This window comes from Macaca nemestrina, chromosome 1 (genome assembly GCF_043159975.1).
Source record: "Macaca nemestrina isolate mMacNem1 chromosome 1, mMacNem.hap1, whole genome shotgun sequence".
Classification (NCBI taxonomy): Eukaryota; Metazoa; Chordata; class Mammalia; order Primates; family Cercopithecidae; genus Macaca; species Macaca nemestrina.
The window spans coordinates 168,513,577-168,540,685 of record NC_092125.1 but is presented as its reverse complement, the minus strand read 5'-3'; the positions used below and the strand labels follow the sequence as shown (position 1 = coordinate 168,540,685).

General features: G+C 42.8%; 1 long non-coding RNA gene across 2 annotated transcripts in view; it reads left to right on the top strand.

The window, feature by feature from the left end:
- The window catches only part of LOC105498463 (uncharacterized), a 53,099-nt gene extending 27,609 nt beyond the window's left edge, over window positions 1-25,490 (top strand). Inside the window, exons 4-7 of one of the 2 annotated variants that reach the window (XR_011620102.1) lie at window positions 9,083-10,519; window positions 13,964-14,118; window positions 20,792-20,887; window positions 25,232-25,490. This is a non-coding gene — a long non-coding RNA (uncharacterized lncRNA). The remainder of the gene's footprint in view (window positions 1-9,082; window positions 10,520-13,963; window positions 14,119-20,791; window positions 20,888-25,231) is intronic. The other variant, XR_011620105.1, reaches the window with a different exon arrangement.
- The last annotated feature ends 1,619 nt before the right edge of the window (window positions 25,491-27,109 follow it).

Genomic DNA, 27,109 nt, shown 5'->3' with positions numbered 1-27,109 from the left:
AGAAAAATAATGTATTTATTCATTCATACTTTCTACACCCAGCAAATACTTATTAAGCATCTATTTCATGCCAAGCACTGTGCTAGGTACTGGCTAGAATCCCCATCTCTTAGGACCTTGAGGAATCCCCCATCACTTGAATCCTAGCTCACATACGCTAACCCCATCTCTGTGGATCGCAGATGGGAGTGTTATTAGAGGAGACTTCATGTGAAGAAGGTGGGGCCCCGAAAAAAGGAGGAAAAAATAGAAGTTCTGGGAATGTGTGGAAGGGAAATGGACAAGAGGAAATAATGGTCAGTGGGGAGAATGAAATTCACAAATGAAAGGAGCACAGGCCGGGCTCGGTGGCTCAAGCCTGTAATCCCAGCACTTTGGGAGGCCGAGACGGGCGGATCACCAGGTCAGGAGATCAAGACCATCCTGGCTAACATGGTGAAACCCCGTCTCTACTACAAAATACAAAAAACTAGCCGGGCGAGGTGGCGGGCGCCTGTAGTCCCAGCTACTCGGGAGGCTGAGGCAGGAGAATGGCGTAAACCCGGGAGGCGGAGCTTGCAGTGAGCTGAGATCCCGCCACTGTACTCCAGCCTGGGCGACAGAGCGAGACTCGGTCTCAAAAAAAAAAAAAAAAAAAGAAAGGAGCACAGGCATACCTGTGTTCTTGGGGAGCCCCTGAGTCTTGGGTGATCAACTGTCAGAGCAGAAAAGAGCCTTAGAGGCCACAAGTAACTCCCCTTCATTTTACTTCTGGAAAACTGAGGACCAAAGACAAAATCATTTCGTCGACCCCTTGTGCAGTGAGTGCTTTTCTCTTGAGGGAAATAAGACAGTATCGGTCTTTCTTAAACTTTTTCATTATTGCTGCCTGTCCAGGAACCTTTTTAGACATTTTTCCTAATCACTTCCTCTAATGAAATGTTCATACCACAGATACATTGTATCTCTGTTGTGTGGTATAGATAGATTTGTTTGTGTGCTATATCTATTAAAAAGTAAGATATTTTTCCAACCCCTGAGAACTACATTTGCCCTCTTGGGCGTGATATTACCCCTGTCGAGAATGTGTGAACTAGAGAGGCCAAATGTGGCCAGGTTACTGAGGCCTTAATAGTTAGACAGAGAAACTGAATTTAGTAGAGTAAGCAATAAGGAGCCATAGTAGGTTCCTGAGCAAGAGCATGTGGTGAGGAAAAATGTGAAGAGCCTACTCCACATAGTAGTATCTACCAAACACTACGTGCCAGCTACTCTGTTAGCACCACAGAAATCACGGAGGACAAGGCAGACATGGCTCTCCTATGTCCTTACGGGCTACGGGGAAACATACAATGCTAAATATTTGGACAAATAATTATTCGTTAGAGTTTTAATAAATACTACAACCACATTTATTATGAACTTTATTATTTTAATTAAAAACTTTATTTGTACAAATTTATGAAGTACATGTGAAATTTTGTTACATATATATAATGCGTGGTGATCCAGTCGGAGGCATTTAGAGTATCCATCACCTGAGTACAATACATTTGTGTTAATTGTAGTCACCCTATTCTGCTATTAAACATAGGATTTATTCCTTCTCTCCAACTTATGTTTGTACCCTTTAATCCACTTTTCATTCTCTCCCACTGCCCCCACTCACACTTCCCAGTCTCTGTTATCTGTCTTGCTACTCTCTACCACCCAGTGATCAAATTTTTTAGCTTCCACATATAAGTGAGAATATGTGATATTTGTCTTTTTGTGCCTGGCTTATGTCATTTAAGAAACCTCCAGTTCCATCCATGTTGCTGCAAATGGTATGATTTCATTCTTTTTTACTGACCAAATAGTATTCAATTGTGTATATATATATATCATATTCTCTATATCCATTTATCCACTGATAGACACAAGTTGATTGCACATTTTTACTATTGTAAATAGTACTGCATGAGATCACACCACTGCACTCCAGCCTGGGCAAGAGAGCCAGACTCTGTCTCAAAAAAAAAAAAAAAAAAAAAGTGCTGCAATAAACGTATGAGTGCAGATATCCCTTTGATACCTTTATTTCTTTTCTTTTGGTAAAGTAATGAAATTGCCAGGTCAAATGCTAATTCTATTTCTAGTTTTTCTAGAAATATCCATACTGTTTTCCATAGTGGTTATACTAATTTACATTGCCATCAACAGTGTATAAGTTCTCTTTGCTCCACACCAGCATCCTCACCAACATCTGTCATTTTTGTCTTTTCACAACAGTTATTCTGGCCTGGATAAGATGGTATCTCATTATGGTTTTGATTTTCATTTTTCTGATGATTAATGTATTAGTGCGTTCTCACATTGCTATGAAGAAATACCCAAGACTGGGTAATTTATAAAGGAAAGAGGTTTAATTGACTCACAGTTCTGCATTGCTGGGGAGGCCTCAATAAACTTATAATTATGGCAGAAGGCAGAGGAGAAGTAGATACCTTCCTCACAGGGCAGAAGGACAGAGTGAGGGCAAGCAGGGGAAATACCAGCTGCTTATAAAACCACCAGATCTCGTGAGACTCATTCATTATCACGAGAACAGCATGAGGGAAATGGCCCCCTATGATCCAATTAACTCCCTTGACACATGGGGACAATGGAATTTACAATTCAAGGTGAGATTTGGGTGAGCACACAGAGCCAAATCATATCAATTAGTGAAGTTTCACATTTTTTCATATACCTGTTGCCCATTAGTATGTCTTCTTTTGAGAAATGTCTATTCATGTCCTTTACTCACTTTTTAATAGAATTATTCACTGTTGTTGTTGTTGTTGCTGTTTCCTGTTGTTTGAATTCCTTGTTTATTCTGGATGTTACTCTCCTGTCAGATGAATAATTTGCAAATACCTTTTTCCATTCAACAAGATGTCTCTTCACTCTGTTGATTATTTATTTTGCTGTGCAGAAGCCTTTTTATTTAATTAAGTCCCATTTGTGTATTTTGGTTTTGTTGCCTGTGCTTTTGAAGTCTTAGTCATAAATTCTTTGCCCAGACCAAAGTGCAATAGAGTTTTCCCTGGGTTTTCTTTCTTGTGTTGTTATAGTTTTGAGTCTTAAAAATTTAACCTTTTAATCCATTTTTGACTTGATTTTTTCTAGATGGTGAAGGATAAGGGTCCAGTTTTTTTTTGTTTTTGTTTTTGTTTTGTTTTGCATGTGGCTATCCAATTATCTCAGCACCACTTATTGAAGCAGGTATCCTTTCCCTACTGTAAGTTTGTGTCAGCTCTGCTGAGGATTAGTTGGTTGTAAGTATGTGGCTTTATTTTGGGATTCTGTATTCTGTCCCATTGGTCTATGTGTCTATATTTAGCCATACTATGCTGTTTTGGTTACTATAGCCTTGTAATATATTTTGAAATCAGAAAATGTGACTTCAAGTCATGTTCTTTTTGCACAGGATTGCTTTGGTTATTTGGGCTCTTTTTTGGTTTCATGTGATTTTTAAGATTTTTTCTACTTCTGTAAAGAATAATGTTGGTATTTTTCTAGGGATTAATTTGAATCTGTAGGTTGCTTTGGACAATATGAATATTATAACAAGATTAACTCTTCCAATCCATAAGCATGGGATGGTTTTCCATTTATTTGTGTCCTTTTTACTTTCTTTCATCAGTGTTTTACGGTTTTCCTTGCAGATCTTTCACCTCCTTGTTTAAATTTATTCCTAGATATTTTAATTGTTTGATAGCTATTATACTATACGTGGGATTGCCTTCTTGATTTTTTTTTTTTTTTGGCTAGATCATTATAGGTATATAGAAATGGTTGTAATTTGTATACATTAATTTTGCATCCTGCAACTTTACTGAATTTATTTATCAGAACAAAGAGTTTTTGGTGGGGTCTTTAGGTTTTTCTACAAATAAAATAATGTCATCAGCAAAGAGGCACCATTTGAATTCCTCTTTTCCAATCTGGACACCTTTTTTTTCTTTCTCTTGCCTAATGGCTCTAGCTGGGACTTCTAGTACTATATTGAATGAGAGTGGTAAAAGTGGGCATCCTTGTCTTGTTCTGGTTCTTAGAGGAAAGGCTTTCAATTTTTCCCCACTCAGTATAATGTTAGCTGCGGCTTTGTCATATATGACCTTTATTATTTTGAGATATGTTCCTTCTATGCTTAGTTTGTTGAGAGTTTTTATCATGAAGGGATGTTGAATTTTAGCAAATGCTTTTTCTCTATCTATTGAGATGATCATATGTTTTTTGTCTTTCATCAAGTTGATGTGATGTACCATGTTTATTGATTTGTGTATGTTGAACCATTATTATATCCCTGGTATAAATCTCACCTAATTGTTTTATACTATCTATTTAAAAAATTAATAAATGGATTTTTTTTTAAAAACACGGGGTCTTGCTCCATTGCCCAGACTGAGGAGCAGTAGTGTGATCTTGGTACACTGCAGCCAGGACCTTTTGGGCTCAAGTAATCCTCCTACCTCGGCTTCCTGAGTAGCTAAGACTACAGATGGTTCACACCACCACGCCTGCCTAATTTTTGTATTTTTTGTGGAGACAGGGACTTGCTTGGTTGCCCAAGCAATCCTGCCTTGGCCTCCTGTATTATCTTTGTAATGTGTTGTTGGACTTGGTTTCCTAGTATTTTTTTGGAGACTTTTATATCTATGATCATCAGGGATATTGGTCTGCAGTTTTCTTTTGTGATATCCTTGCCTGGTTTTGTTATCAGGGTGATACTGGTCTTGAAGAATGACTTAGGAAGTATTCTCAATTTTTTTGGAATAGTTTCAGGAAGATCGTTATTAGCTCTTCTTTGTACATTCAGTAGAATTCACCTGTGAATCCGTCTGGTCCTGGGCTGTTCTTTGTTGGGAGACTTTTTATTACAGATTCAATCTCTCTACTCATCGGTCTCTTCTAGGTTTTTATTTCTTCCTGATTAAATCTTGGTAGGTTGTATGTTTCCAGGAATTTATCCATTTCCTCTAGGTTTTCCAGTTTGTCAGTGTCTATTTGTTCATAATAGTCTCCGAAGAGCTTTTGTATTTCCGTGGCATCAGTTGCAATAACTCCTTTTTCATTTCTGATTTTGTTTTTCAGGACTTCTCTTCTTGGTTAGTCTAGCTAGTGATTTATCAATTTTGTTTATCTTTTTGAATAACCGACTTCTTGTTTTGTTTATCTTTTTTTTTTTTTTTTGAAACAGGGTCTCACTCTGTCACCCAGGCTGGAATGCAGTGGAGTGATCAAAGGTCACTGCAACCTCCTGGGATCAAACGATCATTCTGCCTCAACCTCCTGAGTGGCTAGGACTACAGGTACATGCCACCATGACTACCTTATTTATTTTCTTCTGATAATGTTTGGTTTGGTTTGTATTTGCTTTTCTAATTCCTTGAAGTACCTTGTTAGATTGTTAATTTGTAATTTTTCTTTTTTGGCCAGATGTGGTGGCTCATGCCTGTAATCCCAGCACTTTGGGAGACCGAGACAGGAGGATCACTTGAGGCCAGGAGTTCGAGACCAGCCTGGCCAACATGGTGAAACCCCATTTCTATTAAAAATACAAAAATTAGCCAGGCATGATAGTGTGTGCCTGTAGTCTCAACTATTTGGGAGGCTGAGGAAGGAGAATCACTTGAACCCGGGAGGCAGAGGTTGCAGTGAGCCAAGATCTCGCCGCCACAGTACTTCAGCCTGGGTGACAGAGCAAGATTCTATCTCAAAAAAAAAAAAAAAAAAAAAAAAAAAGAAAGAAAGAAAGAAAAGAAAAAAAAAAAGCCCCCTCTTAGTGCAGCTTTTGCTTTTGCTGTATCCTGCAGGTTTTGGTATGTTGTAACTCCATTTTCACTTATTTTAAGAAATTTTTTATTTCCTTCCTGATTTCTTCATCGACCCACTTACCATTCAGGAGCTTATTGCTTAATCTCCACGTTTTTGTATAGTTTTCACAGTTTCTCTTGGTATTGATTTCTTATTTTATTCCATTGTGGTCTGAGAGGATGCTTGATATTATTTTGATTTTTAGAAATTTGGTTGAGAGGCCAGGCGTGGTGGCTCACGCCTGTAATTCCAGCACTTTGGGAGGCTGAGGCAGGCAGATCACCTGAGGTCAGGAGTTTGAGATCGGCCTGGCCAACATAGTGAAACCCCGTCTCTATTAAAAATACAAAAATTAGCCGGGTGTGGTGGCACGTACCTGTGGTCCCAGCTACTTGGGAGGCTGGGGCAGGAGAATCACTTGAACCCGGGAGATGGAGGTTGCAGTGAGCCAGATTCACCACTGTACTTCAGCCTGGGTGACAGAGCGAGACTCCATCTCAAAAAAAAAGAAAAAGAAAATTGGTTGAGACTTGTTTTGTGGCCTAACATATGGTCTATCCTGGAGAATCTTCCATGTACTGAGGAAAAGAATGTATATTCTGGCCAGGCGTGGTGGCTCATACCTCTAATCCAGCACTTTGGGAGGCCAGGGCAGGTGGATCACTTGAGGTCAGGAGTTCGAGACCAGCATGGCCAACATAGTGAAGCCCCATCTCTACAAAAAATACAAAAATTAACTGGGCATGGTGGTGTGCACCTGTAATTCCAGCTACTTGGAAGACTGAAACATGAGAATTTCTTGAACCCAGGAGCTGGAGGTTGCAGTAGGCCAAGATCATGTCACTGCACTCCAGCCTGGGTGACAAAGTGAGACTGTCTCTCAAAAAACTAAGCTAAACTAAAATAATAATGTATATTATGCAGTTGTTAGAATGTTCTGTAAATTTCTATTAGGTCCATTTGGTCTAAAGTCCAGTTTACATCCAATGTTTCTTTCTTTCTTTTCTGTCTGGATGATCTAATGCTGAGAGTGAGGTCTTAAAGTTCCTGTCTATTATTGTATTGCAGTCTATCTCTCTCTTTTTAGATCTAGTATTATTTGCTTTCTGGTGCTCCAGAGTTGGGAGCATATATATTTAGAATTGTTATTTCCTCTTCCTGGAATGATCCCTTAATCATTATATAATGACTTTCTTTGTCTCTCTTTTTTTTTTTTTAAACTACTTTTGACTTAGTCTGTTTTGTTTTGTTTTTTGTTTTTTGAGACAGGGTCTCACCCTGTCACCCAGGCTAAAGTGCTGTGGCACAATCTCCATCTCTAGGGCTCAAACAGTCCTCCCACCTAAGCCTCCCAAATAGCTGGGACTACAGATGTGCACCACCATGACTGGGTAATTTTTGACTTTTTTGTAGAGACAAGGTCTTACTGTGTTGCCTAGGTTGGTCTTGAACTCCTGGGCTCAAGTGATTCTCTCACTTTGGCCTCCCGAAGTGCTGGGGTTAAAAGTGTGAGCCACTGTGTCTGGCCTAAAGTCTGTTTTGTCTCATATAAGTGTAGCTATTCCTGCTCACTTTTGGTTTTCATTTGCATGGAATATATTTTTCCATCCCATTACTTTCAGCCTGTATGTGTCTTTACTGACAAAGTGAGTTTCTTTTTTTTTTAATATATAGTCTTGCTCTGTCACTCAGGTTGGAGCGCAGTGGTGCGATCTTGGCTCACTGCAACCTCTGCCTCCTGGGTTCAAGTAATTCTCATGCCTTAGCCTCCTAAGTAGATGGGATTACAGGAGCATGCTACCATGCTGGGCTAATTTTTGTATTTTTAGTGGATACGGGGTTTTGCCAAGTTGGCCAGGCTAGTCTTGAACTCTTTACCTCAGGTGATCCACCCACCATGGCCTCCAAAGTGCTGGGATTACAAAGTGAGTTTTTTGTAAGCAGCATATTGTTAAATCCTATATTATTACTATTATTATTTTAATCCATTTAGCTATTCTGTATTTTTTAAGTGGAGAATTTCACCTATTTATGTTTAAGGCTATTATTGATATATGAGGCTTTGTTCTTATCATATTGTTAATTGTTTTCTGGCTATTTTATATATTCTTTGTTCCTTTCTTTCTCTCTTACTGTTTCTTGTGTGCTTTGGTGGCTATCTGTACGGATACCATTTGAGCTTTTTCTCTTCCTCCTTTGTGTGATTGCTTTACCAGTGAGTTTTATACTTTTGTATGTTTTCATGATGGTAAATGTCATCCTTTTACTTTCAGGTTTGGGACTCCCTTGAGCATTTCTTATGGGGCCAGTGTACCAATAAAGAATATCCTTAGGCCAGGTGCAGTGGCTCATGCCTGTAATCTCAACACTTTCAGAGGCCAAGGTGGGAGGATCCCTTGAGCCCAGGAGTTTGAGACTAGCCTGGGCAACAAAGCCAAACCCCATCTCTACAAAACATTTAAAAGTTAACCGAACTTGTTGGTGTGTATCTGTGGTCTCAGCTACTTGAGAGGCTGAGGCAGAAGGATCACTTGAGCCTGGGAGGTTGAGGCTACAGTGAGCTATAATCATGCCACTGTACTCCAAACTGGGCAACAGAGTGAGACCCTGCCTCAAACAACCAACCAAAACCCTCAGCATTTGTTTGTCTGAGAAAGACTTTATTTCTCCTTCATTAATGAAAAATAATTTTTCTGGATATAGTATCCTTGGCTGACAGGCTTTTTTTTTTTACTTTCAGCACTTTGAATATATCATCTCATTCTCTTCTGGCCTATAAGGTTTCTGCTCTGAAACTTATTGTTAAGCAGCCAGGGCAACATACTGAGACCTATCTCTACTAAAAATTAAGAAATTAGCCAGGTGTGAAAAGCCAGAGTTCAGGAGTTTGAGACCAGCCTGAGCAACATAGTAAGACCTCATCTTTACTACTAATAATTTTTTAAAAATAGGCTGGCATGTCCAGGTGTAGTGGCTCACTCCCGTAATCCCAGCACTTTGGTGGGATTACATGTAGTAACTAGAACTACATGCCTGTAGTTCTAGATACTTGGGAGGATCGCTTGAGACTGGCAGGCCAAGGCTGCAGTAAGCAGTGATCATGCCACTGCACTATAGCCTGGGCAATAGAGTGACACCCTGTCTCAAAAAAAAAAAAAAAAAGGAAAGCAATCCACTGTTAGTCTGATGTAGTTTCCCTTATAGGTGACTAGATGCTTTTTTCTTGCCATTTTTAATATTTGCTCTTTGTCTTTTATTATAGACAGTCTGGAGTATAATGTGCCATGGAGAATACATCTTTGCATTATATCTTCCTGGGGATCGTTGAGCCTCTTGTACCTGGATGTCTAAATTTCCTGCTAAACTTGGGAAGTTTTCATTTATTATTTAGTTAAATAGGTTTTCTAATTCTTTTACTCTGTCTTAGCCCTCAGGGACACCAATAATTAGAATATTCAGATGCTTTATGTTGTCTCAAATATCGTGAATACTTTGCTTATTCTTTTTTCTTTTCTTTTTTTTTTTCCAAGATAGGGTCTTGTTCTTGCCTTGTCCAGGCTACAGGGCAGTGGCACAATTATACTTCACTGCAGGCTTGACATCCCAGGCTCAAGCAGTCCTCCCACTTCAGCCTCCTGAGTAGGTAGGACTACAGGTGTGTGCCATCATGCCAGCCTATTTTTGTTTTTGAGACGGAGTTTTGCTCTTGTTGCCCAGACTGGAGTGCAATGGCGCAATCTTGGCTCACCACAACCTCCGCCTCTCGGGTTCAAGCAATTCTCCTGCCTCAGCCTCCCGAGTAGCTGGGATTACATGCATGCGCCACTGTGCCCAGCAAATTTTGTATTTTTTTAAGAGACGGGGTTTCTCCATGTTGGTCAGGCTGGTCTCAAACTCCCAACCTCAGCTGATACGCCCACCTTGGCCTCCCAAAGTGCTGGGATTACAGGAGTGAGCCACCATGCCTGGCCATGCCAGCCTACTTTAAAAAAATTATTAGTAGTAAAGATGAGGTCTTACTATGTTGCTCAGGCTGGTCTCAAACTCCTGAACTCAAGCAATCTTTCTACTGTGGCCTTCCAAAGAGTTGGGTTTACTGACCTGAGCCACTGTGGCTGGCCTCATTCTTTTTTTCCTTATTCTTATCTTACTATTTCTTTTTTTTCTTTTCTTTCTTTTTTTTTTTTTGAGGCGGAGTCTTGCTCTGTTGCCCAGGCTCGAGTTCAGTGGTGCATCTCAGCTCACTGCAAGCTCCGCCTCCCGGGTTCGTGCCATTCTCCTGCTTCAGCCTCCCGAGTTGCTGGGACTACAGGCGCCCGCCACCATGCCTGGCTAAATTTTTGTATTTTTAATTTTTTTTTGTATTTTTAGTAGAGATGGGGTTTCACCATGTTAGCCAGGATGGTCTCGATTTCCTGACCTCGTGATCTGCCCGCCTCGGCCTCCCAAAGTGCTGGGTTTACAGGCGTGAGCTACCACGCCCGGCCTAAATTGTTTCAAAAGACTTGTCCTGATGTTCTGAAATTCTGTCTTCTGTTTGATCTAGTCTTTTTTTTTTTTTTTTTTTTTTTTTGAGACGGAGTTTCCCTCTTGTTGCCCAGGCTGGAATGCAATGGCACGATCTCGGCTCACTGCAATCTCCACCTCCCGGGTTCAAGTGATTCTCCTACCTAATCCTCCTGAGTAGCTGGGATTACAGGTACGCACCACCACGCCTAGCTAATGTTTGTATTTTTAGTACAGATGGAGTTTCACCATGTTGGACAGGATGGTCTCAATCTCTTGACCTCGTGATCCACCTGCCTCAGCCTCACGATTACAGGCGTGAGCCACCACACCTGGCGATCTAGTCTATTGTTGAAGCTTTCTTTTCTTTCCCTTTTTTTTTTTTTTTTTTTTTTTGAGGCACACAGTCTTATTCTGTCACCCAGCCTGCAGTGGCATGATCTGCATTAACTGCAACCTTCACCTCTTGGGTTCAAGTGATTCTTGTGCCTCAGCTTCCTGCGTAGCTGGGATTACAGGTGCATGCCACCACGCCCAGCTAATTGTTTGCATCTTTAGTAGACACAGAGTTTTGCCATTTTTGACCAGGCTGGTCTCAAACTCCTGAGCTCTGGCAATCCACCTGTCTTGACCTCCCAAATTGCTAAGATTACAGGTATGAGCTATTGTTGAAGCTTTCAAGTGTATTTTGTATTTCCTTAAATAAATGAATTCTTCAGTTCTAAGCTTTCGGTTTTTTTTTTTTTTTTTTTTTTTTCTGAGACTGAGTCTCCCTCTGTCGCCCAGGTTCGAGTGCAGTGGTGAGATCTCTGCTAACTGCAAGCGCCGCCTCCTGGGTTCATGCCATTCTCCTGCCTCAGCCTCCTGAGTAGCTGGGACTACAGGTGCCCGCCACCACACCCGGCTAATTTTTTGTTTATTTAGTAGAGAAGGGGTTTCACCATGTTAGCCAGTATGGTGTTGATCTCCTGACTTTGTGATCCACCCGCCTCAGCCTCCCAAAGTGCCAGGATTACAGGCGTGAGCCACCACGCCCGGCCTGTTTGGTTCTTTATAAAAATACCTCTGGTAAATTTCTCATTCATATCCTGAGTTGTTTTTCTGATTTCTCTGTATTCTTTTTCAGAATTCTCTTGTAACTCACTAAGGTTCTTTAAAATCAGTATTTTGTGAATTTCTTTTTTATTGGGATCTACTGCTGGAGAATTATTGTTTTCCTTTAGTGGTGTCATATTTCCTTGCTTTTTCATGTTTCCTGTGTCCTTGCATTGACATCTGCATATCTAGTATAATTGTCACTTCTAATTTTTTGAAATTGCTTTTCCCTAAAGAAGTGTATATGTTTTTGGTTAGATAGGGTGTTGTTGGTTGGTCTTGATTTGGGGTGCATGCAATAGCATGTGGGCTATGTGATTTCTTTTTTTTTGAGATGGAATCTCAGTCTGTCACCCGGGCTGGAGTACAGTGGTGCGATCTTATCTCACTGTAACCTCTGCCTCCCAGGGGTTCAAGCAATTCTGCTGTCTCAGCCTCCTGAGGAGCTGGGACTACAGGCGCATACCACCATGCCCAGCTAATTTTTGTATTTTTAGTAGAGATGAGGTTTCACCATATGGGTCGGACTGGTCTCAAACTCCTGTCCTCAGGTGATCAACCCACCTTGGCCTCCCAAAGTGCTGGGATTATAGGTGTGAGCCACCACACCCAGCCTGGCTGTGTTTCTTCAGCTATAAATGGCATCAGTGGCATCCATGCTTTTTTGGTGGCTCTAGGTGTGGTTATTGGTGGAGTCTGTGGTTAGGTTTTGCTGGAACTAGGGTGCCAAGTGGGCCAGTGTTTGAGCCCCAGTGGCAGTAGTGGTAGGCCAAGCAGTGTGTTGGGCATATGTGCAAATTCTCAGGCCCCTTGGCAGCTGGTATGCTGTGGGCCATGGCAGTAGCAGTGGTGGAACAAACCCACTGGAGTCCAGGAGGTCCATGGTGGTGTTGGTAGTGGCTGTGACAGGTTGCCAGGCTAGTCCCCTGGCCCTCTGGTGATGCATGCAGTTGGGTGATAGCTGTAGTGGTATTGGCAGGTTGGGTTGACCCAACCTCTGGGTAACATACTTGAGTACTGGTGGAAGGAGACCAGGCTGATAGACATGTCCTCAGGCCCCCTTGGTAGTGCATTCAGGTGCTGGCTGCAATAGGAACGGGCAGTGTGGCTCAGATGTGGGCAATGGTGACTACACTGTGGGCCTGCCACCATTGAAGGTGGAGCCCATCTCTGCTGGAGCGGCCAAGGCAGGTAACTGCGGGCAGTGTAATTTGCTCACGCCTTGGTCCCACAGTATTCTGCCGCAGCAGCAGTGGGAATTTTCCTTGGGGTGCATGGGACTGCCCAGCCTCCCCTCTCCCACCTTAGCCCAGTGATGGCAGCAGCAGCCCAGACCCCAGGGCAGGATGCAGACCTCTGGGAGCTTGATTCTCAGAATAGCACCAAGCTGCAGCTGTTTAGGACATGGATGCCTGTGGGACTTTGTGTGTGTTTCCTCTCTGGAGCAATGCCTCTGTGCTTTTTTTTTTTTTTTTTTTTTTGAGACTGAGTTTTGCTCTTTTGCCCAGGCTGGAATGCAGTGGCATAATCTCAGCTCACTGCAACCTCTGCCTCCTGGGTTCAAGCAATTCTCCTGTCTCAGCCTCCCGAGTAGCTGGGATTACAGGCATCCACCACCGCGCCTGGCTAAGTTTTGTATTTTTAGTAGAGATGGAGTTTTACCGTGTTGGCCAGGCTGGTCTTGAACTCCTGACCTCAGGTGATCCACCCACCTCGACCTGCCAAACTGCTAGGAGGCTCATGCATGAGCCACCACGCCCGGCCTCTGTGCAGTCTTTAGGCAGCTCCCTATGTTAACTCTGTGAAATAAGTATAGTTATCCCTGTTTTACCGATGAGAAAACAGGCACAGAAAGTGCCTTGCTTCAAGGCACACAACTAGTACTGGTGGAGCTGAGATTCAACTCAGGCTTTATGGATCTAGAGTCAGTGTTTTAAGCCACTTATGACTTGAAAAATAGAACCTGTTTGTGCAAGACATAACCTTTATTCAGCCTGAACCCAATGCTAAATGCCTACATAGATTTGTGGACTTTTTGCAACAATGCTAATAGAGCCAAGGGGTACAAGTTGGAGACTGGCAGACTAGAGGACTTTTAATCTCTGTTTGATTCTAAATTTCATAATTTCTATAGAATTTTTGTAAAGGAGGTGGGAGTTAAGGCTCTCTCAACTTCAGCTAATGTAACAAGGACAAACCAGCTGAACTTGGGCTCCTTTCTCAGAAATGAGCATAAGAGGCATTCACCCTTGTGCTATAGACAAAAGAAATGTAGCACAAGGGCTGTAACTAAGTCACATGTGTCTCCAGGGAAATACATGCATGCCTTTGGAGTTGAAACTGGAGCGGCAGTAAAACCAAAAACATATGCTCACTCTTCACTATTCAGCCACCTCTGAACTTCTTCCTCCTCATCTTTTTTACTGTTACCAGTGAAATATATTTCTGAAGGATTTTTAAAAAGGATAGCTTACAGAGCACCCAGAAACCTACCCATCATTTGTAATTTCTTCCTTTAATTGAAAAACCTTTTTTTTCTTAGTGGTCTTATCCTACTGCTCTAGAAGAAAGCTCAAGATACCAGTTTGATGGACAATGAACTAAGCCCAGAAGAAATCTCTCTCCAAGCCTATCTTCTTGTTGCTGTCCTATCTGTATAATTGTTGGACACCTACTCTATGCCGGACACTATGCCAGGTATTGGAAATACAAAAGATCAACAGGACTCAGTTCCTGCTTTTAAGGAACTCATGGATGAGTAAGGGAGACAGATATGTACATAAATCATTGCAGTGGAGGCTGGGTGTGGTGCCTCACACCAGTAACCCCAGCACTTTGGGAGGCTGAGGCAGGCGGATCACCTTAGGTCAAGAGTTTGAGACTAGCCTGGCCAACATGGTAAAACTCCATCTCTACTAAAAATACAAAAATTAGCCAAACACAGCTGGTGCATGCCTGTAATCCCAGCTACTCAGGAGGCTGAGGCAGGAGAATCACTTGAACCAGGGAGGTAGAGGTTGCAGTGAGCTGAGGTCACGCCACTGCACTCCAGCCTGAGTGACAGAGTGAGACTCTGTCTCAAAAAAAAAAAAAAAAAAAAAAATTCATTGCAGTGGGGGGGATAGATTAATCCATATACCACATGCTGTAGGATATTTTTAGCCTGTAGTCTTTTGCACATGTGGGTCCCAAGGCCAGGAATGAGTTTCTTTGGTTCTACGGCAGGCTGATTCCTATGGGATGGAGCATGGCATAGGAGCCCCTAACTTACTACAGGGACATCAGAGAAAGATTCCTGAAGGAGGAATGTTAACCCTGTCGAAATGCAGAATTCCAGGTCTGGAGTGGGGCATCACATACTGCATTCCTAATGCACCCAGGTGATACTGCTGCTGGCCCTCAGACCAAACTTTGAGTATCAAGGATGGCTGAGAAGTATGGGTGCTGTGGGGATAGGGATGAAGAATGGGAGAAAGAAAGATGATCCAAGCAGATGGGTCTGCTGTGAGCTGTGCTGGCTCAGTCATAGTGCTTTCAGGGACCTCAGCGGTACAGGCTACGAATGAAAAAGAGAAAGAATGGCATGGGAATGGTGGACACATAGGAGAATATCTGTGAAGAAATGGCAGACTCAGGCCTTCATGGCAAGTGAAGGAGGCCTGAAGTAATGGACATAGCACCAGAAGCTGAGATTTGTAAATATAGGGATGAAAAACTAATGTTTCTTGAACATCTGCATACCTCTATCCGTATCCTTATCTGTATCTACACCAATGTCTGTCTGTCTTTGGCACTTCATTTGTCCTTGCAACAGCCTAAGAAGTAGAAAATGGAGATTCAGAAAGATTAGGTTAGTTGCTGCAAGTCACACAACTAGGAAGAGGTGGATTCCAGCAAGAGCTAAGTGGGAGCTGGGCTCAATGGGACTATAATCCCAGCACTTTGGGAGGTTAAGAAGAGAGGATTTCCTTAGGCCAGGAGTTCAAGATCAGCCTTGGCAACAGAAGGAAACCTATCTCAAAAAAAAAAAAAATTGTTTTTAAATTAATCAAGCATGATGGTGTGTGCCTGTAGTCTCAGCTACTCCAGAGGCTAAGGTGGGAGAATTGCTTAAGCCTGGGAGTTCAAAGTTAGAGTAAGCAGTGCTCATGCTACTGCACTCCAGCCTGGGAGGCAGAGCGAGACCCCGTTACTTACAAAAAAAAAAAAAAAAAAGAACAAAAGAACTAAGTAGGGTGTCAGGACTCAAATAAGTAGATGGAGATTCAGAGAAGAGCTTTTAGTCCAGTGGGCAATTCAAATATAAATGGAAACTCGGAGCCCTCGTAGAGTTGCAGAGCCTGGGTCGGTAGATCAGGATTTTGGAAGGCTGGAATCTGAGGGTGGCTATGGCAAGGGACTAGGGCTCCTGACAGATTCAGGGAGCAGCCCAATCCCAGACTCCCATACTCCAGTGAAACTCAGGCTGAAGATAGAGGGGCTGTCACTGTCAAGATGGCTAGAGGACTCCATGGTGAAACCCCGGAGAAGAATTCCATGACAGTAAATGGAAGGGCTATTGAAGACAGGAAGAGAGTGCAGAGCAATATTTTATTCACTGGGTAAACACGAGGATGGGAAAATCTAGAAATGAAGACAAAGCCTTATTTACATTTTAAGAGATTTTCTCTCCTGCCATAATATAATTATAACCTTCTTGAAACATACAGTCTTATTTATTTATTTAGAGACAGGGTCTCATTCTGTTGCTGAGGCTGGGGTGCAGTGGTGCAATCATGGCTCACTGCAGCCTTGACCTCCTGGGCTCAAGCAATGCTCCTGCCTAGGCCTCCTGAGTAGCTGGGACTACAGGCACGTACCACCATGCCTGGCTAATTTTAAATTTTTTTGTAGAGATGGGGTATTGTTATGTTGCCCAGGCTGGTCTCCAACTCCTGGGCTCAAGGGATCCTCCTACCTCAGCCTCCCGAACTGAGACTGCAGGATGAGTCACTGTGCCCGGCCTCACAGATTCTTTCTTAAGCTACTCAATGCAAAGGCTTTCCCTACCTCCACCCATTTATTTAATGTTAAATAGAGACTACCTGTTTAATATCCAAGGACTGCTACTTTAACTAAGAAACATCTGAATAAAATATGTTTGCTTTAGGAATGAAATCAGTTCACTTAATTTCTAATTAGCCATGTTATTCCAACCCACTACTTTATGACTCATTTATTTCCTTTATCAGAAAAACTGAAGACATATTTACAAGTTTATATTTTACAAATAGCTTTGTACAAACTAGGAATTGGGGGGTACTCCCTAAGTAAACATAAAAATAAATTGCCTTCTGTTAAAAGTCAAAATGTCAGCTGTGTATGGTGGCACATGTCTGTAGTCCCAGCTACTCAGAAGACTGAGGCTGGAAGGTGGCTTCTAGGCTGAAGCGAGCTACGATTGTGCTACTGCACTCCAGCCTGGGTGACAGACTGTCTCTAAAAAGAAAAGGTGAAAATGACACGGTTTAGAGTATGATCCATGTACATGCATTTCCCTATGGCAGAGAACAATAAAGAAAGCAGGATACTGGAAGAATCCCCTATGTGGATAAACAAATCACAGGTTTTATGATGGGAGCCTGGTGACAGAAACAATAGGATAGTTACATTTATCTTATTTAGCAGGCGGATTGTTATTATTATTATTCATGCATTATTCTGAATACTTTTACAAACATGATGCCACTTAATCCTGTGAGGTAGGTTTTATTACTACTCTCATTATACAGAGAAGGCCTCTCAGGCACAGAGAGCTGAAGTCACTGACCAAACCTTAAGAAACACATAGCTCAGTGGGGACACCAATGTTCAAATAGGTTAAAATATTTGTGTAAAACCAGAAAGAAGCAGGAAGGGATGAGGATTCCCATCTCCAGAGTCTCAAGTCTTGCTTTTTAAGTTAAAATGTAAGATTTTAGAAACTAGGGCATCATTTCTTTGATATATTCTCCAGTCCTTTGTGCCTTCGCTATACTCCGCACATACCATTTGTGTACTTATACCACTGCCTTGTGAATAGTTGTATTCTTTTCTTCCCTACTAGACTGTGAGCTGCTTGAGGGCAGCGACTGTGTGTCTTTTTCTTTTCTGTATGGGCAGCAGCTAAGCACAGTACCTGGAATATACTAGGTGCTCCATATGCTTATTGAAGTTTGGGTGGTTTTTGTTTGTTTGTTTGTTTTTGTTTTTGTTTTGTTTTGAGACAGCGTCTCACTCTATCATCCAGGCTGGAACACAGTGGTGCGATCACAGCTCACTGTAGCCTCAACCTCCTGGGCTCATGTAATCTTCTCACCTCAGCCCCCTGAGTAGCCGGGACTACAAGAACGTGCCAATATGCTAGGCTAATTTTTTGTAATTTTTGTAGAGACAGGGTTTTGCCATGTTGCCCAGGCTGGTCTTGAACTCCTGGACTCAAGCAATCCACCTGTCTTGGCCTCCCAAAGAGCTGGGATTACAGGCGTGAGCCACTGAGCCCAGCCGTTTATTGAATAATTGAATGGATTCAACTCTTGATTCTTTCCTGACTTCTGATGCCAGCGAAGCCTGGCCTCGAGGAATAGGATGGTACCTGGGTTACCCGATGGCTCTGTGCCATGAGTGTTTCATAACTGCAGAACAATTGCTTGTTCTGAGCTTGGCACTATGCCAGGGAGATGTCTGACTGAGTGGTCTTTTGCAAAGTAGCCTTGATCTTCTATTTTTCCAGTTGTTTTAGTTCTTGTAGATTTTGTTTTCTTCATATACGCACCAGGGAGTTTCATACATTCTTCTTTCTCTCTGCTTGTCAGACTGTCTACAGTGTCCTTCAGTGCTTAAGCTGTACGTGTCATCTAAGAACTTAGGATAATAGTAACTTTTTATTTAGGTAAATTAACAATTTGTTCAGCACTTCTTATGTGTTAGGTACCTTACATTCATTATCTCTTTTAATCCTCAGAATATCTCTGTGAGATATTTTGTATAGTACTCCCCCACCCCCGCCCCGACAGCCCTTTTTCTTTTTTAGAAGGAGTCTTGCTCTGTCACCGAGGCTGGAGTGCAGTGACGCAATCTGAGCCCACTGCAACCTCCAATTCCTGGGTTCAAATGACTCTCCTGCCTCAGCCTTCTGAGTAGCTGGGACTACAGGTACATGCCACCACTCTGGGCTAATTTTTTGTATTTTTAGTAGAGATGGGGTTTCACAGTGTTAGCCAGGATGGTCTCAATCTCCTGACCTTGTGATCTGCCCGCCTGGGCCTCCCAAAGTGCTGGGATTACAGGCATGAGCCACCGTACCCGGCCCAGTACGCCATTTTATAGATGCTGAAAATGGAGGCTCAGAGAGGCTAAATGATTAATCCAAGGTTATGCAGCCATGGAACGCAAAGCCAAGATTCTCACCCAGGTATATATGTGGCTGTGTTAGGCCACTTTTGTGTTGCTATAAAGAAATACCTGAGGTTGACTAATTTATAAAGAAAAGCAGTTTATGAGGACTGAATCAGAAGGAAACAAACAAACAAAAAAGAGAATAAAAGAAAAGAGGCTTAATTGGCTCAGGGTCTGCAGGCTATGCAAGCATGGATCCAGCATCTACTCCTGATGAAGGGCTCAGAATGCTTCCAATCGTGGTGAAAGGTGAAGGGGGAGCAGGCATGTCATATGGTGAGAGGAGAAGCAAGAAGGTGATGGTGGGGGAAGGTCCCAGACTTTAAACAACCAGATCTCATGTGAACTAACTGGCCAAGAACTCACTTATCACCCAGGAGATGGGGCTAAGGAATCTGCCCCTATGATCCAGTCACCTCCCACCAGGCCCTACCTCCAACACTGAGAATCATATTTCAACATGAGATTTGGAGGGGACAAACATCCAAACCATATAATTCTGCCCTTGGCCCCCGAATCTCATGTCCTTCTCACATTTCAAAATATAATCATGCCTTTGCAATAGTCCCCCAGAGTCTTAACTCATTCCTACACTAACTCAAAAGTCCCAAGTCCCATGTCTCATTTGGAAATGAGTTCCTTCCACCAATGAGCCTATAAGATAAAAAATAATTTACTTCCGGCCGGGCACGGTGGCTCAAGCCTGTAATCCCAGCACTTTGGGAGGCCGAGACGGGTGGATCACGAGGTCAGGAGATCGAGACCATCCTGCCTAACACGGTGAAACCCCGTCTCTACTAAAAAAATACAAAAAACTAGCCGGGCGATGTGGCGGACGCCTGTAGTCCCAGCTACTCGGGAGGCTGAGGCAGGAGAATGGCGTGAACCCGGGAGACGGAGCTTGCAGTGAGCTGAGATCCGGCCACTGCACTCCAGCCTGGGCGACAGAGCGAGACTCCGTCTCAAAAAAAAATAATAATAATAATAATTTACTTCCAAGATACAATGGTGGTTTAGGTGTTAGGTAACATTCTGGTTCCAAAAAAGAGAAACTGGCCAAAAGAAAGGAGAAATAGACCCCACGCAAATCTGAAATCCAGCAGGGCAGGCATTAAATCTTAAAGCTCCAACCCAAGCCTTGACTCTGTGTCCCACATCCTGGGCGCACTGGTGTGAAAGGTGGGCTCCCAAGGCTCTGGGCAGCCCCATCTCCGTGACTTACCTGTCTGCTCTCACGGTTTGGAGTTGAGTGCTTGTGGCTTTTCCAGGCTCAGGATGCAAGCTGTCAGTGGTTCTACCATTTAGGGGTCTAGAGGGCAGTGGCCCCCTTCCCATAGCTCCACTAAGCAGTGCCCCAGTGAGAACTGTGTGAGGGCTCCAACTCCACATTTCCCCTTGGCATTACTCTAGTACAGTATTTCTGTGGGGACTCCACCACTGCAGCAGACTTCTGCCTGGGCACCCAGATTTTCCATACATCTTCTGACATCTAGGTAGAGGCTACCAAGCCTCCTTCATTCTTGCATTCTGTGCACCTGCAAACTTAACACCACATGGAAGCCACCAAGTCTTATGGCTTGTGCCCTCCAGAGTCATGGCCCAAGCTGTACCTGGGGCCCATTGAGCCTTGGCTGTAGCTGGAGCAGCCAGGATGTGGGGAGCAGTGTCCTGAGGCTGAGCAGGGCTACACAACCATTTAACCATTAACCAGTCTCTAAGAAATTCCAAACTTTCCCTCATCTTCCTGTTTTCTTCTGAACTCTCCAAACTCTTCCAACCTCTGCCCCTTACCCAGTTCCAAAGCTGCTTCCACATCTTTGGTTATCTTTAAAGCAATGCCCCACTTCTCAGTCCCAGTTTTCTGTGCTGGTTCATCCTTTCAGTGGTCTAAAGTCATACCTGAGGCTGGGTAATTTATAAAGAAAAGAGGTGTAATTGACTTATGGTTCTGCAGGTTGTACAAGCATGGCTCCAGCATCTGCTCCTGGTGAGGACCTCAGGAAGCTTCCAATCATGGCAGAAGGTGAAGGAAGAGCAGGTGTGTCACATGGTGAGAGCAGGAACAAGGGGGTGGCGGAGGTCTCAGACTCTTAAACAACCAGATATCATGTGAATTAACTGAGTGAGAACTCACTCATTACCAAGGGGGTGGTGTTAAATCATTCATGAGGGATCTGTCCCCAAGATCCAATCACCTCCTAACGGGCCCCACCTCAGGGGACAAACATCCAAACCATATAAATGGCCAAAGAGTATGCTCTTTCCACTAGAGCACACTCACTATAAAGTATGGCCCAAAGTTAAAATAACAACAACAACAACAACAACCATAAAATAGGAAGGGAAAGTCCTGCCTGGCTATGTGCTGGTAGTTTTTACAAAGTCTTAGCAATTTGAGTGATAATAAGCTGGGTAAGTTGTCAATGTTGGCCAGGGTGAGGGTGGGCTGCCAATTAGGCAAGCAGTGAGCTAGACTACCTTCATCAACCCAGAAAACATCCAGAATGAGGAGGGGAGAGTCCTGCTCTATTCTGTACTGAAGCTTCCACATCTAGAAGAGTTATTCATTCATTCATTCAGCAAATATATTGAGTGCCTACTTTATGCCAGGGCAACTGCTAAGAACTAGATAAAGAAGACAGATACATTCTCTGCCATTGTGGAGTTTACATTTGTGTCATTGTTGTTTTCAGTCCTGGATGTGACAATTAAGTTTGGATGTTACTGGACAAACTGAAGACTGTATTGAGAAGTAGGACCAGGATGGTGAAAACAGAGGAAGGAACAGTTGAAAGAACTAAGAACAGACAACAGTGGTGACCGAGGGATGAGATATCTTTGGCACTTAAAGGTCTAAACACGACAAATGGTTATGCTGGCTGTTTTCTGCACAGCCAGCGTCAAAAAAGAATTTCCTCATAAGTAACGAAAAGATTGCCTCTAAAAATAGTAAGCTCCCCATTACTGGAAGTGTCCAAACAGAGACTGGTAACTTTTCAGTGACGTCATGAAAGAAAGGCAGTGTACCTGAGGCAAAAATCATGGAATCTGTGGATTAATTGACTTGACACTATAAATATTATCTGTGTGACTTTGGTACACAATGGCAAAGCCCATAGTCAGCCTTCAGAAAACAGGGTCTAGTATTATTAGTATATAGGTAGAGGTGGGAGCAGATGGCCATTAAGTCTCTTCCAAGTACATGATTCGGTAGTTCTGTACTTAACCTCTTCACTCCCAAGTGAAATTTTTACAAAAATGCTTTCTGAATATCCATGACTACTATCTAAGTACCCTGGTTGGGGGAGGGCAGAAGAAGGGGTAAAGAAGAGAAGATTCCTCTTGTGGGCTCTCAAGTCTTCCCAAAAGTTGCTGATGTCATTGTTTTTGTAAGGTAAAAGAGAGAAATGTCTGGTTCTTCTGGAAAATGTGATTTTCCTTGCCGAACCAATAGTTGTTCACGTTTGTTTTGCCCTGACTTCCTTTTGCAGTTAATCTAATAATGGCCATGCATGGCACTTCTTTAGGGTGTTTGTATTTTAGGGAGAAACACATCCAAATATGAAGGCAAAAAAGAAGGAAAAAAGACAAAAAAAAGGGGCCACGTGTGGTGACTAACACCTGTAATTTCAGCACTTCGGTAGATTAAGACAAAAGGATTGCTTGAGCCCAGGAGTTCAAGACCAGCCAGGGTAACAAAGTGAGACCTTGTCTCTACAAAAAGTTTTAAACATTTGCCAAGTGAGGCCAGGTGGAGTGGCTCACGCCTGTAATCTCAACACTTTAGGAGGCCGAGGTGGGTGGATCATGAGGTCAGGAGTTCGAGACCAGCCTGACCAACATGGTGAAACCCCCTCTCTACTAAAAATACAAAAATTAGCTGGGCATGGTGGCGGGTGCCTGTAATCCCAGCTACTCAGGAGGCTGAGGTGGGAGAATCACTTGAACCCGGGAGGCGGAGGTTGCAGTGAGCCAAGATCGTGCCACTGCACTCCAGACTGGGTGACAGAGCGAGACTCCATCTCAAAAAGAAAAAAAAAAATTCGCCAAATGTGGTGGCACACACCTGTAGTCCCAGCTACACAAGAGGCTGAGGTGGGAAGGATTGCTTGAGCCCAGCAAGTGAAGGTTGCAGTGAGCTGAGATCACACCACTATACACCAGCCTGGGCAACAAAGCGAGGACTCTGTCTCAAAAAAAAAGAAAAGAAAGAGATTTCTAATGGTGAAAATTAAGGCACGACCCAGTAAAACACACTTCTGTTATGAACAGCAAGGGCCCCTAGATCATCCTGAATAAATAGGCCCTGGCAGTGGGAAATGTGATCTGATTTTTCCTCTTCCTCTGCCATGGAAAAATTCCACTCCCACCATGCGCAGCAACTTTGGCTAAGAGCCAAGAGGCAATCAGGCTGCCTTTTTCTACTTTTCTCCTTCCTGAGAACACAGAGGTCCAATGGGCCATTCCAGAGCGTGGGCTTCCATGGCCTCACTGCTATCACTCAGCAGGCTAGTCAGTTTCAGAAAGATTTCTGCAGCCCAGCCGGAGAGTTTTCGCTTCCTTTCCCACCCCCCGCCCCCCACGCCCATTTTTCTCCAGATGTACTATTATAGCAAGCTAAGCAGGGGATCCTTTAGAAGGAGTCAAAGGAATCCTGCTTGTTAGAATCGTTTTTAGACTTAAAGCACTGGTTGAGGTCTTTTATCTTCAAAAAGTGTGTGTTGGGGGGATTTTTTTAAAATTTGGGTTTTCCTTTCCAAGTGCAAAAGCAATGCCAGCTTGAGGGAACAAGTCAAACAATACTATTGTGTAAAACAGTCAACAATATCCCTTTCTGCTGAATTCCCTCCTCCCCACAACCAATGTGAACTTTTGATATGTATCTTTTCATACCTATGTATGTCTGTGTGTGTATATATATACACACACACACATCTATATATATACATTCACATGTCTAGAGATTTTTGATGTAATCTTTTAAAAATGGGACTATATAAACCTCTAAAAATAATTTGCTTTTTTCATCTATATTTCATTCAAATTCCTCCAGGTTAATACACATAGATCTAACTTGTTATTATTATTATTATTTCTTTTGTTAGAGAAAGGGTCATTGTTCTGTTGCCCTGGCTAGAATGCAGTAGTGCGATCTTAACTCACTGCACCCTCCAACTCCTGGGCTCAAGGGATCCTCCCGCCTCAGCCTCCTGATTGGTTAGGACTACTGGCGCGCACCATCACACCCGGCTAATTTTTACTTCATTTTTAAATTATCTATAGAGACAGGGTCTTGCTACGTTCCCCAGGCTGGTCTTGAGCTCCAGGCCTCAAGCAATCCTCCCCCATCAACCTCCCAAAGCACTGAGATTACAGGTGTAAGCCACCTCACTGGGTCTTATTATTTTTAACAATTTCATAATATCTATAGTTTGGATATCCCATATTTTATTTTATTTATTTTATTTTATTTTATTTTTTTGAGATGGAGTCTTGCTCTGTGGCCCAGGCTGGAGTACAGTGGCCAGATCTCAGCTCACTGCAAACTCCACCTCCCGGGTTCACGCCATTCTCCTGCCTCAGCCTCCCGAGTAGCTGGGACTACAGGCGCCCGCCACCTCGCCCGGCTATTTTTTTGTATTTTTTTAGTAGAGATGGGGTTTCACCATGTTAGCCAGGATGGTCTCGATCTCCTGACCTCATGATCCACCTGTTTCGGCCTCCCAAAGTGCTGGGATTACAGGCTTGAGCCACCGCGCCCGTCCCCCCATATTTTATTTTTATATTCCTCTATAATAAATATTCAAGTGGTTTCTGATGTTGTCTTTTGCCGCTTGAAATAATATTGCATAAAATATTCATGTATCTATGTTATTTATTCATACTTTTAGTTTAGTAGATGAGATTTCCAAAACTAGAACTTCTGGGTTCACCTGAGGATTTTAGATTTTACCAGAGGGAAAGATTCAGTGCCTTAGCAAAACACATAGGCCTTTGGCGACAGCTTTTTCCTCTTTTTTGGGAAGAAGGCCTGGAAAAATAATGTCCCTTTCTATAATGTCCCTTTCTCTTCCTTCCACACACCATTATTCTCCTGCAGTAGAATGGGCAGGGATAATATATCCTTTGTAATTCAGCAAAGAATAAGAATTACCAGTTTGCTTGATTGTTAGAGGATACAAGAGAAGTCCACATTAAACAACCACATATTCCTCCAGTAAGTTTTTTGTTGCTGTATTTTTTTCCTTCATGAAAAGCTAGAAAATAAGAAAGAGGAGGCAAAAAGGATGGGTTGCACATTGCTGGGCTTTAATAGGCAAATAATTAAATGATGGCATCTGCAAAATCATCACCTTATCTCACATTTAGGGTACGAATATATTTTTCTTTGCAGACCAGAGAAGAGAGGAAGTCAGATAAATGAGAGATGAGATTACAATAAACGTCCACCTTCATTATTCATTTCGAGTTTTCCTGCCCCAGGGACTCATCGAAGCTGAAGGTTGGAAGGGGTCAGATGTCATCTGGACTGTTTCCCCATTATGTCTGCTCTTGTCTTACTCCTGGATTCTACATACCTCCTTAACACAGTTGTGTTGGATTATTTCTTTATTTCCTTCCATCCTTCAAAAAAACATTTACTGAGTGCTTCCTACATGCTATATACTAAGCTAGGCCCTGGGACAAGGAGGAAAGAAGCAGACCCTGGCTTTAAACAATTTATAAATAGGCTGGGTGCGGTGGCTCATGCCTGTAATCCCAGCACTTTGGGAGGCTGAGGAGGGTGGATCATGAGGTCATGAGTTCAAGACCATCCTGGCCAACATAGTGAAATCCCCTCTCTACTAAAAATACAAAAATTAGCCGGGTGTGGTGACACATGCCTGTAGTTCCAGATACTTGAGAGGCTGAGACAGGAGAATCGCTTGAACCCAGGAGGCGGAGGTTGCAGTAAGCCGATACTGCACCATTGCACTCCAGCCTGGGTAACAGAGTGAGACTCCGTCTCAGGAAAAAAAAAAAAAAAAAAAAAAAAAAATATATATATATATATATATATATATAGAGAGAGAGAGAGAGAGAGAGAGAGAGAGAGAGAGGAAGGAAAAAAACTAGACTTAACATTTATAAGGAAATGACAGGAGCATGTACTGCTCCTAAGGCAACAGACCACAGAGGAGATGCCCCTAACAGAGACACAGCCTAGGTGTACGGGTACTGAGACAGGGATAGAAAGATTAAGTTGTGACTTTAAGATTGAAGAAAATTTTGCCAGCCCTGAATGTTCAGAAGGTACAGCACAAACAGAGGCACGGACATCAGTAAGGACATGACATATTAAAGTTTTCATTGAAATTAATTTGGAAGCCTGTAATCCCAGCACCTTAGGAGGTCAAGGCTGGAGCATCACTTGACCCCAAGAGTTTGAGACTAGCCTGGGCAACATTAGCAAGACCCCATCTCTACAAAAAATTAAAAATAAATTTAAAAATTTTTTAGATGTATTTGGAGTAGCAGAAATATAGGGTGCCTGTGTGGAGTAGTGAAATATGAGGCTGGAGAAGTCAGCAGTGGCCAGATCTTAAAACACCACCTGTTCCTTGCTAAGAAGTTTGCGTTTTATCCTAATGGAAATTGAGGGGTTTTTTTGTTTTGTTTTGTTTTTTTGAGATGGAGTCTTACTCTGTCTCCCAGGCTGGAGTGCAGTGGCACGATCTTGGCTCACCCCAACCTTCGCCTCCCTGGTTCAAGTGATTCTCATGCCTCAATCCCCTGAGTAACTGGTATTACAAGCATGTGCCAACATGTCCACTTAATTTTTTAGTAGAGACAGTTTTTCACCATGATGCCCAGGCTGGTCTTGAACTCCTGGGCTCAAACAATTCACCTGCCTCAGCCTCCCAAAGTGCTGGGATTACAGGCATGAGCCACTGCACCTGGGCAGAAATTGAGATAATTTTAAGTATAAAGTGATGGCCAGTTGTGGCAGCTCACGCCTGTAATCCCAACACTCTGGGAGACTGAGGCAGGAGGATTGCTTGAGGCCAGGAGTTTGAGACTAGCCTGGGCAACAAAGTGAGACCCCATCTGAAAAAAAAAAGAAAGAAAGAAGGAAAGAAGGAAGGAAGGGAGAGAGAGAGAGAAAGAGAGAGAGAGAGAGAAAGAGAGAGAGAGAGAGAAAGAGAGAGAGAGAGAAAGAAAAGAAAGAAAGAAAAAGAAAGAAAGAAAGAAAGAGAAAGAAAGAAAGAAAGAGGAAGGAAGGAAGGAAGGA